We start from the raw sequence: 18,023 nt of genomic DNA, 5'->3' as shown, positions 1-18,023 counted from the left end.
CCACACAGATATCTTGGAATTAACCAAGAGATCCCATATTGCATTGGTCCTTTTATTTGTTTGGAAGGATCTGGGTCTTAATGTTAGAGGAAGTCTAGTGGGTAAGGCTCCAGGCTAGAAACCAGTAGATTGAGAGTTCTAGTCCTGCCTTAGGCATGAAAGCCAGCTGGGTGACCTTGGGCCAGTCACTCTCTCTCAGCCCAACTCACCTCACAGGGTGGTGGTTGTTGTGGGGAAAATAGGAGGAGGAAGGAGTATTAGGTATGTCCCCTGCCTTGAGTTATTTGTAAAAATAATAAAGGTGGGATAAAAAAAAAATGTAAGCTTACCAATGTTTGGCTGTTTCTAGTGAAATATGTTAATTACCTCCCAGTGTGCTACTATTCATTCAAATTAATGCATATAAATGCTATTCAAATCTGTTCCTAATTTGTCCTCTTTTTGTAGTGTTTCTCCTTCTTCTCCAATGTATACATGGCCATTTTAGGATCCAGTTAATTTCACATACCAAATGATTTATACTGCCTCTAACAGTGACACTACTAATAACTAGGAAAGATTTTTTTTCACTATTTTTCTTGTATTAGTCTAAAGTTAGATACCTGACATATTCCAATCTGTCTGATTTAATGAAATTGTGCTGTAGCAGAAAGATGGTGATGATTGTAGGACTCATTTTTTTTAACAGTTTCCTATTTCAACAAAGGTTCTGCCTTAAGTCCTTCCTAGAACTCTTAATAATTATCTCTTAGGATATTTTTAAAGGAATAGGGAAACCCAGAAAGATGAGTCCAGTGTGTGTGTGTGTGAGAGAGAGAGAGAGAGAGAGAAAATCTGAAAGTTCATGACTGCCGACATAATATGGGCTCAGAAACAAAACCTAAATTCATGGAATACCATCACAAAGTTTCCCCTGTGAGGAAAAAAAATCAAAACCGAGGCTTCAGCAGGAAAACTCATGGTTACAGGTTTTGGGGACACAGATAGTATTACTCATGTGGATTCCCTTGAACCTTGCACCATTATCAGCTCAGAGCACTACATCACAACATTCAAAACATTGAAACAAGTAAAAAGAGTTTGGAAGCACAAGATGGAAATTTTGCTGTAACATGACAGTGCTCGGCCTCACATCTCATGAGCTACCCAAGAGGCAGTTGTGAAGTTCAATGTCACTATCTTGTCCCATCCATCATACAGTACAGATTTGATGCTATATGACTTTCCCCTTTTCCAAACATTAAAGGAGTATCTTTATGGGTGTCTGTTTGACTCAAATGAAGAAGCAGAAAAGGCCTGCCAGGTTCTGACTGAAGAGACAAGGTATGAAATTCTTTTGTGATGGCTTTAAGAAGCTTGTTCATCATTGAAAAGTGTGTATTGAATGGTGGTGATTATCTGGAGAAGTAAATATGGGTAAGAGCCAGTTTGGTGTAGTGGTTAAGTCATCAGTCTAGAAACTGGGAGACCATGAGTTCTAGTTCTGACTTAGGTACAAAGCCAGCTGGCTGACCTTGGGCCAGTCACTCTCTCTCAGGCAATGGCAAATCACTTCTGAAAATGCTGCCAAGAAAAGTGAAGGAACTAATCCCAACAGTCAACCATGAGTCAACACTAACTCGAAGACAACTATAACAAACAAATTATTATTATTATTACAGGTGACAAAAGAGCTTGCCTCAAGGATAATTTTTCCTGTTTCATTTATTAAAACATTCCTATTTAAACTACCTTAAACTAAAGGTATGGAGGTGGAGGCATTACTTTTCAGTCAACCCTCATAGTTTGAAAGCTGAACAGGGACACGCCAAATATTTTCTATTCCAACTCTTTTCTATTTTTATTGTTAAGGGTGGAAATCCACATTTATCTGGAGAAAAAAAAATACTAACACTGTAACTACTAATTTTTTAAACATTGCTTGTTTGATGCCACACCTTGTCCCCCACCAGGTTACTACCACATTTTCTAAAGCTTGTTCTTGAGGACACCTAAATCAATTATATGATAATTCGGATCATCTCTCCCAGTGAAGGACTGTCACTTTTCTTCTTTTCTCCTGTAAAAATCTTAGGGTGTGGCAAGATAAAGATGCCTGCCTAGTCACAGAATTTCCTGATCTTATTCAATGGAATAATGCTTGGTTGAAAATAGGGATGTCTGCATGAAAATACATTTTGTTGGGAAAGTGGAAATGCTTTCAAAATGTGCATTTTGGTCAAATTTATGTGTAAAAATATATATTATGCACACAGATAGATGTGCCCATTTTTGTAATGAAAAAGGATAATGTAGAAGGGAGGGAGAGAAGAGAAAATGAGAGAATGTGAAATATTAGATTGATGGGGGGAAAAAACCTACAACTAAAATTCATCAGAATGGAAAATGACCAGGAGAAGGCTTTAATGCTGGGAAAGTTGGAAGGAAAGAGAAGAGGATGACCAGCAGCAAGGTGGATATACTCAGTTACGCTGGTGAATGGGTGCACCATTGGACAGTGACTGACAGTGTGAGAAGTTTAAAGGACAATAAAATCAAACAAATTTATGGTTTTTGGTTTTTTTTCCCCACACACACACACACACAACCATGCTTGCATGAGTGTCTTGTTGCTTTAATGATACACAGTGTTTGAAAGACAACTGACAGCCTAAGTGGTTAACAGAGTAATGGCTCAGCAGATAATCTATTCATTCTAGAGAATAATGTGGCAGATGAGTTTCTGTAAACAGGTACCTGCTTTACATTCCATTTAGTTTGATAAGAATTGAGTTGGAAAGCATTCCTAGATGGTTTCTTACTTTAACCTGTTTAATTCAGAGGGACACAATGATTGTATTAACTTTCATATTCAATCTGTTACTAAGTCTGAAACAAAAAGAAAATGTTATGTGACTTAGACAAATATCTAACCCTGATTGTCATAGTTATATAGAATGACTGGGAGGTGGGGAGTGGGGAACTGCAGTGTATCTGACTTCCCTAATAAATTCCCTATCATAATTTGGAGGGCTGAAAATAGATTGGATTTGAGGGTAGAGTTCATGTCCATGTCGAGGTCCATCCTGGCAACTGTGGACTGCCAGACAGAACATGGGTATAAATAGCTGGGCTGTGGAGATAGTCAGTGCTTCTTGGGATGGAGGCATAATATTGTTGGCCTCAAAGCTGGCAATAGTGCACCTTCTTCTGAAGAAGACCTCCCTTAATTCATCTGATTTTGATATAATTTGTCTAGTCTCTAATCTCTCCATTCTAGAGAAGGTTGTTAAGGTTTTGATGAATCAAGAAAAGAGGGACCTGGAGAATACAGATTATCTGGGCTATTTTTATCCAAGATTCAAGATTTAAACAGGATAACATTGGTTATTCTGGAGGATGACTTCTTTGGGACCCTGATGTGGTGGTGTAATGGTATGTGGGAATGACCTTGGGAGATTGGTTTGGGGGGTGGGGGGGAAGAGATGCTGCCTAGGGAACAATCAAAGGAAAGAGAGGGTATAGCCTCTCTTTCTCTGCATAATGGGCAGAGAAAGAAACTCAGAAAGGAACTTCCCTCACTTATCAGGCCGTAAAAGAGACAGAGGGAGATACTTGGGCATGGTTATCCATAGCTCCACTAAATACAGTGCACATCAAAACTATGCCATACAAAATGCTCAAAAAACAGTGGCCACAATTCAATCCTTTCATTTTACCAGAGGAACACAGCATATCCCAGCAGCACTGAAGCTATATTCAGCTAAGGCTCAGGTACAACTATTCTTTGGTGCCCAGCTAGGACCTTACCCTTCCTTTACTTCCCTGGAAAGGGTTTGATCCAAATTCCTAAGGGCTATATTCCAGGTATGACAGCTTTGTGTGGCACAGAGTGGTAGGCAGCAGCATTGCAATCCAAACTCTCCCCACAACCCAAGTTCAATCCCAGCAGAAGCTGGATTCGCGGGTAGCCGGCTCAGGTCGACTCAGCCTTCCATCCTTCCGAGGTCGGTAAAATGAACACCCAGCTTGCTGGGGAAGGTAATGACTGGGGAAGGCAATTGCAAACCGCCCCGATATAGTCTTCCAAGAAAACATCATGGAAGCTGCGTCCCCCCAAAGGGTCAGACATGACTTGGTGCTTGCACAGGGGACCTTTCACTCACATATTCCAGGTAGACCCCTGCATTCCAAATGTAGTATGAAGGAGGGAGGCGGGGCTGTCTAAAGTTGAAACAAGTGCATGGACTTGTATTACATCACATTGGTTGAAATTACTGTTCTCTCCCACAGGTTTGAGTTCTTTCCTTATTGAGGACAATTATAAATCAGTATGGTCCAGGACTATTTCACAAAAACTGCAACATCTTGGCTTCTCCAGGGAGATGTTCCTAATAATGGGCTCTGAGCATGTACTTAGTGCATTTAAACAACACATCAAAGATCTGGAAGTCCAACAGGACCTGTCTGCTCTACCTAAGAATGTTTTCTTGAGCAGTCAAGCCCATTTTTATAAACTGTTGATATATTTAGATTATATAACTGTCTCCAAATGCCAAAGGGTATCAACTCTAGCACGTTGCAATGCTCTTCCCATAGCAGTTTTGGAAAAACTGATACAAAAGAGTTCCATATGAGCTGAGATTGTGCACCTGTGGACAAAAGGGCTATTGAAACTATAGCTCATGTCCTGCTATACTGTACCTTCTATAAGGATTCATGGACCCATTTTATAACTCCCTATTTGATAAAATACCTAGGAAATTCTGATCTATTTTTATGTACATTTGCTGCTATCTGATCAGCATGATTCAGTTTCTTTGAACATAGCTAAATTTTGTTATACTGTAAAATTAGGCAGTGGCAGATTGCCCACTGATGATCCCATCATTAATATTATCATGTTTTGTTTTATTTTAATGCATTTTTTCCGTATTTGTATAAATTTGTATTTTATTTGTAATTCTAGTCTGTGACCATAATAAAATATTGATTGATTGAGGCAGCGGGAGATTTGTATTTTCAGACTGGCAAGATTTTGTTAATGTCGCCTTAAAATAAAGTAGAATTGGCTGATCTGGTCATGTTTCCTGTCTGGTCTCCTTGGAAGGGTGACAGGTGGGAGGTCCACACCTTAGACCACAGTATCTTTTGCAATGGTTCTGCTCCCACCTGAGCGGCCAGTTCCAATTGGTGATAATGAGAAAGCATCAGTCAAGCTCTTGGGACCTTCAGGATGGGTGTTCCCTAGGGCTTGGCATACTCCCCCCCTCCCCGTTATTTAACATCTACATGAAACCACTGGGGGAGGTCACCCATTGGTTTGAGCTGAAGTGACATCAATATATTAACAAACACACAATTATACATCACCATCCCAGGTCAGGCCAGAAATTCTGCAGAAGCCCTGAACCAGTGACTGAAGGCTATGAGAATCAGGATGAAACAACACAACCTCAGATTAAATTGTACCAACATGGAATTGCTGCTCAGCATTAAATGGCTGGGTAATCCAATAATATTAGTCCCAGTGCTTACTTTGGATGGGTTTGCAGTTGCCCTGGGTTATGAATTGGGAATCATCCTGGATTCTTAGCTTCTGCTAATACAGCAGGTGGAAGCCATAACAAAGGGGTTTTTGAGCAGCTTTGACTGGTCTGCCAGTTATAACCCTACATGAAGCAGGATACCCTCATGTGGTCCCTCCTCCAATTTAGGCAGTACCATGACTATAGAATTCGTAATTCAACATGTGTTCCCATGACATGTATTCTTTTCCATTGATAACCTGACTACATTTTTTTCTTCATTCTGTGCCTATTAGCAAAAGTATTTACTGCCATGCTTCACAAAAAGCTACACTTAGTCAGCTGAACAAAGTCCAAGGTCAACCTAACTACGTATTTTAATAATCTGGATAGAAAAGGAAATTTGAAAATCCTATGGTGTAACTTCCTGAGAATTCCATCCCTTTCTGACAGGAAAAACAAAGCAAAAAACAAAAACAAAATTATATGTTATAAGTGCTACTAGATATTTATACTTTTCCTATGCCAAATAATCAGAGGATGGAGTTCTGGTTTCTCCAAATAATGCTCTGGAATTGGAAACAAGTTGGGACAAGTTATCCCTTCCCTTGATTAAAACAAGACTAGTCTATAAAAAACAGGTCATTTTCTGACCTGAACATCTCATCAGAAAACACAGCCTTACAATTATATTCCATATTTTCTAATGGAAAATAGTCTCATAATGCTAAAGAATGGATAAGCAACCTACAATCCCCCCCTTTTTAGCATCCCAGCACTCTCAGGAAGTGTCACCAAAATTTGGTGGCTATATGGTCAAACTTCACTGATGTAATTTTTGAGTGCATTAAAAAAAAGTAGAGGGAGTAGGTTTCCAGAGGAAGAAATTGTGGACTGAAGATGGCTCCAAAAAGTGGAGCTGACAACCACAGCAGAATGAAAAGCTAGCAAGTAGATCAGCTATTTGATTATTCCTGTCCAGACAAAAAGAGGACTTGAGATCACCCACAAGAGCTCCAGACAGCTGCTCTTCGTGAGTAGACTGCAAGATAGCGGTCTCCGGCAGGTGTAGAGCTCTGGGAGATGAAGGAATAGCCATCTTGCTTAAACCATGGTTGGTGCCTTTGAAACTAAGTTCATATACTTCCTTTTCTAATCACTTTCAGAAATTTCTTGTAAACTGCTTTTTAGCTATTAGGAACTTTTGGATGAACAAGTTTTACAGCACTGGAGTTTCCTTCTAACAATCTTAATCTTTAGTCCATTCAAATAATGTCCTTCAATCCTTCAATCCTTAGCTAAAGAAGTATTTACAAGTTTAAGAACTTATATATATATTGAATAAACAGCAAAACTTTGATTTTAGAAAGTTACGAACAGACTAAGGGTCTAGATAAATTTGAAATAAGATGTTGGAATTAATTATAAAGAATCCTTCCTGTGGGAAAGTGCTTGATGTTTTGATTTAAAAAATAATAAGATTTTCAAAATTGGACATTAGAGGGAACTAGAGGGAACTGAAGATTATAGTTAAAGGAGAAGAACACTTAAACTCAATTTACAATTACAGAATGGAGCAAAATATTCTAACATTGGACATATTGAAGGATATTTTTGAACAATGGACCCAGAAGTTAATTTTAAGAGTTTCTGCCTCTATGGATAAAAGGTAAAGGTAAAGGTTTCCCTTGACGTAAAGTCCAGTCGTGTCCGACTCTAGGGGGCGGTGCTCATCTCCGTTTCTAAGCCTTGGAGCCGGCGTTGTCCGTAAGGACCCGTCCGTGGTCATGTGGCCGGCATGACGACACGGAATGCCGTTACCTTCCCGCCGAAGCGGTACCTATTGATCTACTCACATTTGCATGTTTTCGAACTGCTAGGTGAGCAGGAGCTGGGACTAGCAACGGGAGCTCACCCCGCCGCGCGGTTTCGAACCGCCGACCTTCCGATCAGCAGCTCAGCGGTTTAATCTGCAGCGCCACCGCATCCCTCGCCTCTATGGATAGATTGTGTCAAAAAGATATTATGGAAGAGGAACAAGTTTTACCTGACAAAATCAAGGTAGTTGAAAGTGGATTTAAAAATAACAGGCTACAAAGATGTTACACTGGACATACAAAAGAAACTGGCTGATGTCTTAATGATTAAAAGGGATATACAAGCAACAAACCAAGAGGGTATCCTGGATAATTTTCCTATACTGGATTTACAGTATAGGCTTGTTAAAGTTTTGAAGAATCTTGTGAGAAGGGACAAAGAAAAAGAAATCAAGTTCTAAGACATTATTTGATTGGACTAAAGATTAAGATTGTTAGAAGCAAAAGGAAGGAATATAAAGTTGGTTTATTTGATCAAGATTAAAATAGATATGTTGTTATCTCTGGTAACCTTTAATGGACTTTTCCTGACATCAAGACTGAAATGATGATGCCTTATGAAATTGTTTATAGATAAGAGATGGGATATGGGAAGAAGAGATCATTTGTTGTATTTATTTATTTATTATTCAAAATTAATTACCGCCCATCTCCCCCAAAAGAGGGACTCTGGGCGGTTTACAATAAAATCCATCTATAATCCTAAACGTTAAAATCTCATAAAACCAAACCCATAACAATTATTATAAAATGCAATAAATACATATAATATGTTATATGTACGTTAAGAGAAGGTGGTAAGTTACTAAAATTGTTTATACGTGTTGTGATGAAGGTGGGAAGTCACTTCTTTATTTATATTTCTTTTCTTTTTCTTTACTATATTCTTATTTTTTTTCTTTTCTATTTCTTTTTTTATCTTTTCCTTTTTTCTTTCTTTTCTGCATCTTCTCTTCTTTCTTTTTATTCTATCTTTTTTCAGTTTGTATTAGTTTTTACTGTTATAATTATAATCTTTAATAAAATTACTATTAAAAAGGTTGAGGGAGTCAACAGCAGGAATGTTTTGCCTCCCAAAGGCCTCCTACTTTCAGTTTCACCCACCTACCCAAATATGCAACTATCATGCAAATAGGCTGACATTTTCATTTGGAAATTATTTGGGCCATTCTCTTTAAATTCATCTGGAAATTGCCCAGGTTGTAAAATGCTGGCACAGTGAGGTGAGTGCAATGAGTGAATTCAGTCATTGCATTATTTTGTTTCCTACTTTCTCTCTGGAAAGGCACAATAATGGAATATTTTTAATCTAGTTTATAGACAGTTTAATTGCTTTTTGGCTGAGTATAAATACTTGTTGTCAGTCATTAGAACTGACCTTGGCTTTGCTATATTTTACGTTCTCTCCAGAGAAAAACATCTTCAGAATTAAACCAGTTGGCCAATTGACTTCAAGCTGTAATCAGTTTTTTTTCTTGAAACACCACACTATGGTTTAATATGTCATAATGCTTCAATGAAACCATTTTTTGAAGTGTTTTCAGAATAAGTAGGGCATTCTGTTTATATTTTCTCTCAGGGATATTTTTGTTTTTATTTAAAACTGAATTTATTCTAAAACAAAAAGAAAATCAATCTATTTTTTAATTATTATAACATAGAAAAAGCAAAACTTCAGCACTGTTTCTTTGTTTCGTTAAAAACTAACTTGATTCAGACTGATTGCTCTTTTTTTTTAACAGCCAGCTGGACCAATATGCAGGAATAGTATATTTTTGCTTAAAGTTAGCTTAAGTTAAAAAGGTAAAGGTTTCCCTTGACATAAAGTCCAGTCGTGTCCGACTCTAGGGGGCGGTGCTCATCTCCGTTTCTAAGCCTTAGAGCCGGCGTTGTCCGGAGACACTTCCGGGTCATGTGGCCAGCATAATGACACGGAACGCCGTTACCTTCCCGCCGAAGCGGTACCTATTGATCTACTCACATTTGCATGTTTTCAAACTGCTAGGTGAGCAGGAGCTGGGACTAGCAACGGGAGCTCACCCCGCCACGCAGTTTCGAACCGCCGACCTTCCGATCGGCAGCTCAGCGGTTTAACCCGCAGCGCCACCGCGTCCCTCTAGCTTAAGTTACCTGGACCTAAATCCTTTGAAATGAGAAAAAAAAAAAATCATAGTTTACCAACCTACACTCATGAAAGTTAAAAATTCCTAGTAAAATAAAATCAAAGAGAGATTGTTGTCTTAGTTTGTCTATGCACCCATATTCAATGGGGCTTATTTCTGAGAAACCAAGAATTTATGAGAAAATGTGTCCATGCATATAATCCAACAAAAATGTAGCTTCCTATTAGCTAATAACAATCTTCTCTATAACTTGACTTATATTTTAAATTACATATTGGTAGCCTGTAACCTTGGAGACATTTGGGTGGGGAAAGGTTTGAGTGTAGAAAAGGCCAAACCTCTACACAGCTTAATTTCCCATCAGCATTATTGCCACCTCAATTTTTTCCTATTACACAGTAGTTTATCAAGTTTACCAGATGCCTGGGTAGCAGGCTGGAAGGATGGCAGTTTCATGGAAGGAGTTTGTCTGAAAGCAGAAATAATCTGTCCTAGGTCCCAGCACTACCATGTAGCTGTGAAGCTAGTTTTCTTGGAACCAGCTGTGATGAGAAGAAAGGCACACGAGAAAGATCAATTCCATAAGCTGTATATCCAACTGTTTGATGGGCTGGGATTGTAATTTACAGGGGAAGGATCCATTCTCTGTATGCCAGGCCTCCCCATGAATATGTAGCTGTTGCTGTGTCTTTGGGAGTATGTTTAGGAGTAAGATGATTGGTCTGAATGCCTTTGAATACTTCTGTCCATAAACGTGGGGATTGCAGTGGGTTGGGCGAGGAGATGCCAAGGCAGGTCATGTTCCCTCACAACCTAGTCCTTGCCTCACTGTCAGATTGCTTATGATTCCCAGCATAGTATTTCCAAACCTCCTTTATTTTAAGGCAAAAATAAAATTCAGTGAAATTCTCAAGGGTGGAATGTGGTATGCTTTCAGTTAATTAGTTACAAGCTGGCCCAGAGATATTTGCTAATGAGTTGTTGTGATGATGATGATGATGATGATGATGATGATGCATGCTTTGTAAAAAAAAAAAAAAAAGACTCCTTCCAGTTGAACTTGATTCCTGGGACTACCATGTATTTTTCTTGAAAATAAGATGGAAGCCATTTGCTGTTGCCTTCATTCAATATACTTTTTAACTTTAACTAGCCACTAACCCTGAGATTTTTTGAGTTCAGCCAAGGTCAGTTAGGTACTGTTCCTTTACCTGGCAGATAAATACATGGATGCTGCTGCCAATATTTATCCCACTTTAAAGATTACTGTGGGACAGGAACTGATCCACCAATCTCTGGATCTAAAATCTTTAAGAGGAAGCCCTTGTAAAAATGTCAGTGCTTCTGAGAATTGCATTGTATAATTATCCTCCATGTACAGCAGAAGTATAAAAAGTGTGACTTCTATGCCACTTGTAGCTCACCAGGGAGTCAGGAGCAACCTTCTCTCCTACCCCCATGCCCATCAGCTGCTGTATTTGACACCTGCTCCCACCATGTTTTTCAAATCTCCAAGCTCTGCCATTCTCTTGTACTATTTAAAGCTGCTCTCCTATTGAGTCTCCACTCCCACTTCCCATATCCCCCAAGGCTTAGCCCCCTCTTCCACCCAGACTTCTGGGCTACTCCATTTGCCATTTCTGCTTTTACACAGATAATATAAAATGGTCGACTCCCCAACCCTTGCCCATTTGCTCAGTCACTTACGGCAGTCTCTCCTTACTTTCTTCCAACACCACTCAATCTTTCCCTCCTGCCTTCACATGCTGCTTTTCTCCAACCCCTGTTTACTCCTTCAATTGCCTGCTGAAAGGCAGTATATTCTCCATCCATTCCCAAAAGGGATGGGAGGGGGTAAGGGGAAAGAACCCCTGAAGCATTTTTTTTTCTTTAGCTGAGGGAGCTGTGACATTGTGATTCTGTTTCCTAGCCTTCTTTAGTCAGAGAAAAGAAAGCAGAAGCTGTCCTTTTTAGAACACATGGAAGAAGCAATTTACTTTGCTAAATATATATATATATATATATATATTTCATCAACAAGAGGCTCTGAAATAGAGTCGCAGTGTCATAATGCCCTTCTTCTATTCAGAAATTGCTAGAATCCCTCCCAATAATACTTAAAACTAAAATTAAGCAGTTTTACTGATCTGATAATATAAATTGTCTTACATAAGTAATATTCCATTTTTTAAAAAAATCTCCTTATGTCAGTTTTTAAAAATCATTTTACGGAATAAAGGTTGGCTATTAATTTTATATACACTTTACAAATATTTTAACTTACTTCAGTATATATTTTTAACCCCCCCCCCAATTTTAATAAAAAGAAATGTATTCCCCTGATTCCCCCCTTCCCCAAAACATCCTCATATCCCCGTCTGGAAATTTCTGTTGAATCTTTTAGGCATAATCAGCATTTCACATTTTCTTATTGCATAATATGTACTGCCACACCTAGGATTTCAGACCTGTTTCAAGTTCAACATAAACCAGTCTATGATTCATTTCCTAAAAGAAGAATATCATCATCATCATCATCATCATCATCATCATCATCTGCAGAAGAATAAAGGAAGCAAAAAGCCAGGCAGCATTGCCAAAGCATATGACAGAGGACAGGCCTCTATTTGAAGGGGTGTGCAGTTCAGTTTAAAGATAAGGAAGGGGGATAAAAAAGAGGGCATAATGGGCCTTGACAGTCTAAGCAGATTCACAGGTCAACTGGTCATAATCTCCTCCATTATAGTGGGAGATATTTTCTTTCTCTCTAAATTATAATCATTATTTCTCAATGTGCCTCTATCCATATAGATTAATTTATGCTCATTGGATGCAAATCTTTATCCCTTTGTCCTTTTTGCGTGCAATGCATGTCCTTGATTTTGGCAGCGCATAAATGGCCATCGTAATCTCAACTGGCACTCTTGCGAGCTGTCTCTGGAGAGCCTTTGCCCTTAAAGTTGGCTTACAAATGTTTGAAATAAATCAATTAAATTAGTTTCTGAAAGGGGAAGAAATTATTTTGTGTTTCATGCTGCTACTAATCCTTCTGTTCTTCTAATGCTTTTAAGAACAGTATCCTATTTTATGCAAGCCAGTGATTATTGAATTTCTGTTTCTTTGGCTATGCATGTAATTTTTATTGTGTTATTTTAGAGTATGCTTGTGTGGGTGGTGTGTGTGTGTGTGTGTGTGTGTGTAGTCACACACACACACAGAGAACCTTTAACTTAGTGACATAAGCCTACAAACAAACCAGTAAAACTGTATGCATTTAAAACAACTAAATTACTTTCAGAAGAAAACCTCAGGCCGTAGTACTTGATATAAAACTAATGGTCCCTGGTTCAATATCCATGGCTGATAGTTAAGCATTGGATTATACCCTTCAAGTGAAACGATGCCTCCAATAGCTAAATATGTCCGTGCTATATAACTAATACAGAGACTGATATACTTTCTCAGTTAGAAGAGAAAGGGTCACCTTCTGAATATTTATCCCTACTGCAATGTTCTTTGGAAAGCTCCAGAGCCAATATTAACCCACGCTGACCCTGTTCAGCTTGTGAGATCTGTCAAAATCACAGCACTACGGGGCACATCTGAAGTCTGAAAAATGGGCATTTTGTCAAGATGTCAACAAGAGCAATGCATAGATGTCAATAAAAAGCCTCATGCCATTTGAAGATCTGAATTCATCAGTGTGGCTCACTTTTGTTGCTTTTATTTCTGTGGGATAAACTTGAGAGCAGTAATAGAGAGTTGGGTTTTCAAACAATATAAAAGCTCCTAAAAGGGATTAGGATTACTTATTGTGAGAGCTGCACAAATGTAAACAAAGAGCTTTTTCACATTACTCTGTAACCTACTGCTTAAAAGGGGAAAACAAATATCAGAATGGAAATGTATAATTTAAACCACACAGACAAAGAAGTTCTGATCTTTTGGAACCTAGAAGTTGGTTGCTGTTGTTCTGAAAGGAGAATCTTAAAATAATTTAGAAAATCTTAAAAACAGTGCCTAATACAATTTCTTTATGTATTTATAAGTACTGACATCCTCTATAATTACACCTGCCTTACATAAAACTCAAATCCTTCTCCTTTCTTCCTCTCAGTGGTTCTAAAAAGGTTTTCCCAGGATCAAACTGAATGCTATATACACTTTTTTTTAAAAAAAAAATCATGTTGTTTCTTGAATTAATATATCAAATGTTTCACTGAGCATAGAGATCGATATTTCAACTTTCTCCTAACTGTGGAAAATGTCTCCCAGGGCAGCCTTAGTGGCCTGATTATGAGATTGATTAAAATTGATTAGGGGACACAGAAGTAGGTTCAGAATTTATCATTGTTAGGCAACTACATAGTTCTACAAACCTCTAAGAGTGCACTCTGTCAACCCAAGAGTTTCTGGATCCTTTTGCCTGTCTTCATTACTGTTCTTTTATGTTCATCTATGTGTTTCAACCAAGCAAATGAACAAAGGTAGGAGTAAGGCATTGATACTTATTCCTTTACATCTTATGTTCTAACGCTGGATCAAGAACTTGCTTGCTTCTGACCTGTTGCCTCAGATGTTTCTCCCTAATGTCTTGCTTTGATGGACCCTTCCTCAGATGGCCATGAAAATGCCTATGCATGATTCTTCCCTTAAAATAAATAATCAGCACCTAGTGCACCAGCAGAATGAGAACCATCTACTCACCTAAATGTCTCACTCTAAAGACCAGAAGAGATACCTGCAGGTGGCCAGACACATGTTGAGATCTTTCAGGAAGATAAATAGTTGTCCTGGCTCCCATCTGCCACTCATCTTATTCCGAGGCACAAATTTCTCATTGCTTCGTAAGAGGTTTGCCCCATTAAGCTTCCCCTTCTGGGCATGGGGATTGGGTACAGAACAAAGGAACAAGTAGCCTATCAGTTTTTACATTAAAAACATGGAACTCCTGCAGGTACCTTACCAAGTTGCTCTCAGACCTAGAGCAAGATGCCTCTAAAACATGGCTGATCTATCGAAAGCAATTTCTCGATTTTGGAATATGCGTATTTTGGGAGGGTACATACTTTATGACTGTTAGCAGACTGATGCTAACTCTCAGAGGAGCAAGGTACAAGCAGATAGATGAGCAGTTAATCACAACATGCTGAGTATATCAGAACCCTATAATAACATGTATGCATCTTGAAAGTGAAGGGAAGTGTCAGCGTGCGCTCAAAGCAAAAAATAGCGCTGCATATTAACTTGGAATTTTGTTCACAACTCAGTAGTACTTTGTGACTGACCTGCAGGTGATTTGTATATAACTCCTATAGTGCAAAAGCCACATACAAACTTTTGGAGACAATATAAATTGTTTGACACTGAAAAGCAAATTGATTTCTTGTCAAAATTTCACAAGGATATGTGTGACAGCAAATTATATGCTTTAGCTTTGGAAGAGATCATCATTGTCGTCATCATCATCATCATCATCCTATGCTAAATCTATAATCCTTGCCATACTTCATTACCATGAAACTTCATTTTAACAGACTAATTGGGGGGAGAGTGAGTCCATTCTTTGAAAAAGTCTAGCAAATTGAAGGCATAGCATCACAACAAGACAAATCACATAAATAAGAACATTAATATCATTTATGTGATGACATCATATTTGTGTAACAATCTCATTACTCAAATAATACACATTTATGTAAATGACAAATAAGCAGTAGATAAGGTTGAACAAATATATTTAGGGATGGTATTTCAGACTGTGACACTACAGTAAGGGCATTTTCCTTGGTTACCCATTTCTGAGTGTGTAGACATTCAGCATAGAATTGCATACTATGTTCTTAAGATATTGGCAAGTTGACAGGAGAGAAATGGCCTTTTAGTTGCCTTGCCTATTAAAAAATAATAATTATATTTTTTGCTCCATCATTGGGAATCCAAATTAGCTGAAATTCAACTTTTGGCATCCCCATTATTTCTCTTCCAGAGCATATAAATTGGACCATGTTGGATCAGATCCGTGCTTCTCAAACTTAATTAGCATTCTTCTGGAAAGCATAATCTCTAGGAGTCAACAAAAACAACATGTACATAACTCAGGACAGAGAAGACAGCACAAAGCCAGAGAGGTTTGCTCTTGCCACAACCACTTTCTTCTTTCTCCTCTCTTCTTCTTTCTGCAAGTCTCATTCAAAACATGCAATCAGGAGACTCAGCACAAGGCCTTCTATGGTGGAAGAGATGACACCGGCTCTCTTTCTTTCTTCCAATGCTGACAACCCCCAAATCTCCACCTGCCATCACTGTTGGTTCCTTGGGTGACAGTTACCTCGTGCCTCCAAAAGGTCAGCCATGTGGCCATAAAAAGCACAAAGGCTATTTTTGTCACCTCTGTCACCAACTCCACTGCTGGGAACTGCAAGAAACTGTGAGGAAACAGGAAAAGTAATGGAAGGGAGAATGGGCCTAAACAATTAAGAGATAGAAAGCAAGTCCATTGGCAGGTCAGCCCAGGTATCAAGAAACCTGGGAAGGAGTGTTTCACATCATCCAGAAAGACTCCACCTTAATGTACTTACTATAAATGAGCCAAAGAAGTTCCTCTTGTACTTTTCAAGATTCTGTATTTACCCTAAGACTATAATTAGAGATGCTTTACTACAGCCAACATAATTCTTGCTTCCTTGATCTTGGCCAGCTGTGTAGACTTGACCCCCACCAAATCTTTCCCACTCAGTCCAGCCATTTTCGGGGTAATGAGCCAGGAGGTGAACTGGTTGTTGCCTGTTTAGATAATACCCCAACCTTCTCATTTAAATACACTTATTACAGGCCCTGAAATGCACATAGGCAATTTTATTTCCCATAGTAGTGTTTCACCCTAAATTTCAAATGTTAATTGACTTAAAGTGGTTGGGATACAGAAGGAAACTTTTTTAGAGGAAAAAAATCCAAAATATGTATATATTTTATGTGGCCCAAACAATGACCTTAATGAAAACCTGAAGGTAATGCTGCCATGGAGTTAAGGAATAATGAATGGTTCCTGCTTGGTTACCCAGTGAGTAACAATTAATAATATTTGAACTCCTGCTGGCTCCTATCCCCAGGAGATTAATGTTACTGCCACCTCCTGCCATGCACTTTGCAATATTAACATAAAGTTTCTATTGAATAGCAGTTTGATCCATTTATGTTTATTTTATTCCTATGTTCTGACAAAAAGGAGACAGAAAATTTACATAATTAATAATGACTTGAGTTCAATGCCTCTTCCGAAACCCCTGAACTATTCAGGTGAACTAATTGCATCAATAACTGTGCCAGGCAGGTAACACACTTCAAACTTTCTGAGCCAACATTATTCACCTGTGATTGTAGGAGGGTGTTTTTCAGCACTAGTCATTAATGGGAACATCTCAGAGCCTCCTTTAAAGGAAAATCCTTCTAACCTTAAGACCAGAAACACCTTAAGGCCAGATGGAATGCGGGGGGGGGGGGAATATGTCCAAGGCCTGGGTTAGTGGTGGAACAATGCTATGATTGTCCCAGAGAAACGGAGGCTAGCTTTCCAATATACTGACAAATAATAAATTGTGTTAGACTTTTGCTTGTAAAGACATCCATAATTATATACCATTTCCACAACACTTTTAAATTATTAACACATAATTATAAGGACAGCCATCCTCCACCCAATCCTATGAAGCAGTGTGTTCGTGTTTGTGTTTGTGTGTGTGTCTGTCTGTCTATCTCCTATCATCTATCTATCTATCTCAGGTCAAGAAGACAAAATTTATTACCCCCCCCCCCAAATCCAACAATCAACACCCTTGGAGGACTTGAGATCACACCCTTGAGTCTGACCAGTGAAAATTATGCCTTATTTATTTATTTTTCTTCTATTATTAATTCTCACCTTTGAAGTGAGAATTTAACTTTGTTATTATTTTATTAGGTAATCCGTTTGAAATGGGTTGCAATCAGTAAAATGTACAACAATGAAAGCATAGTAATAACAATAAACTATTGAAGACAGATGAAATTGAGAATGGGCAAAGGAAGATATCATATAATCATTAAAAAAAAAATCTTGACCAAAAGCTCTGTAAAACTTACTGCTCATTGATCTGTTAATTATTCAATTAAAAATCAAGAAAATCAGATTTTTTTTTCAAGTCAATCTGAACAGCTTAGAAAAGGCATCTACTTTCCATCTAACAATGAGTTTTCCAGGGAAAAAAAAAGGAAGAAGAAGCAACTCTAATTCAGTATTACAAAAATGACTAAATTCCGAAGGAGCCAACCTTTCAACCCTAGATTATAAATAGCTAAGTACTCAAAAGCTGTGAAGGTGAACATTTTTTAGGTGAACATATTTTTCTTTAGGTCAATGGAAGAATCTTTCAGTCACAAAGTGATATCCTAGTATCTGGGAGAACCATTTCTGCTTCCTTTTCTGTGACAGAGAACTTAGATTATCTTAAAGATATTGCTTAGGAAATTGTTCTAAA

The sequence above is a fragment of the Candoia aspera genome, chromosome 3 (assembly GCF_035149785.1).
Source record: "Candoia aspera isolate rCanAsp1 chromosome 3, rCanAsp1.hap2, whole genome shotgun sequence".
Taxonomy (NCBI): Eukaryota; Metazoa; Chordata; class Lepidosauria; order Squamata; family Boidae; genus Candoia; species Candoia aspera.
This window is presented reverse-complemented; position numbering follows the sequence as displayed.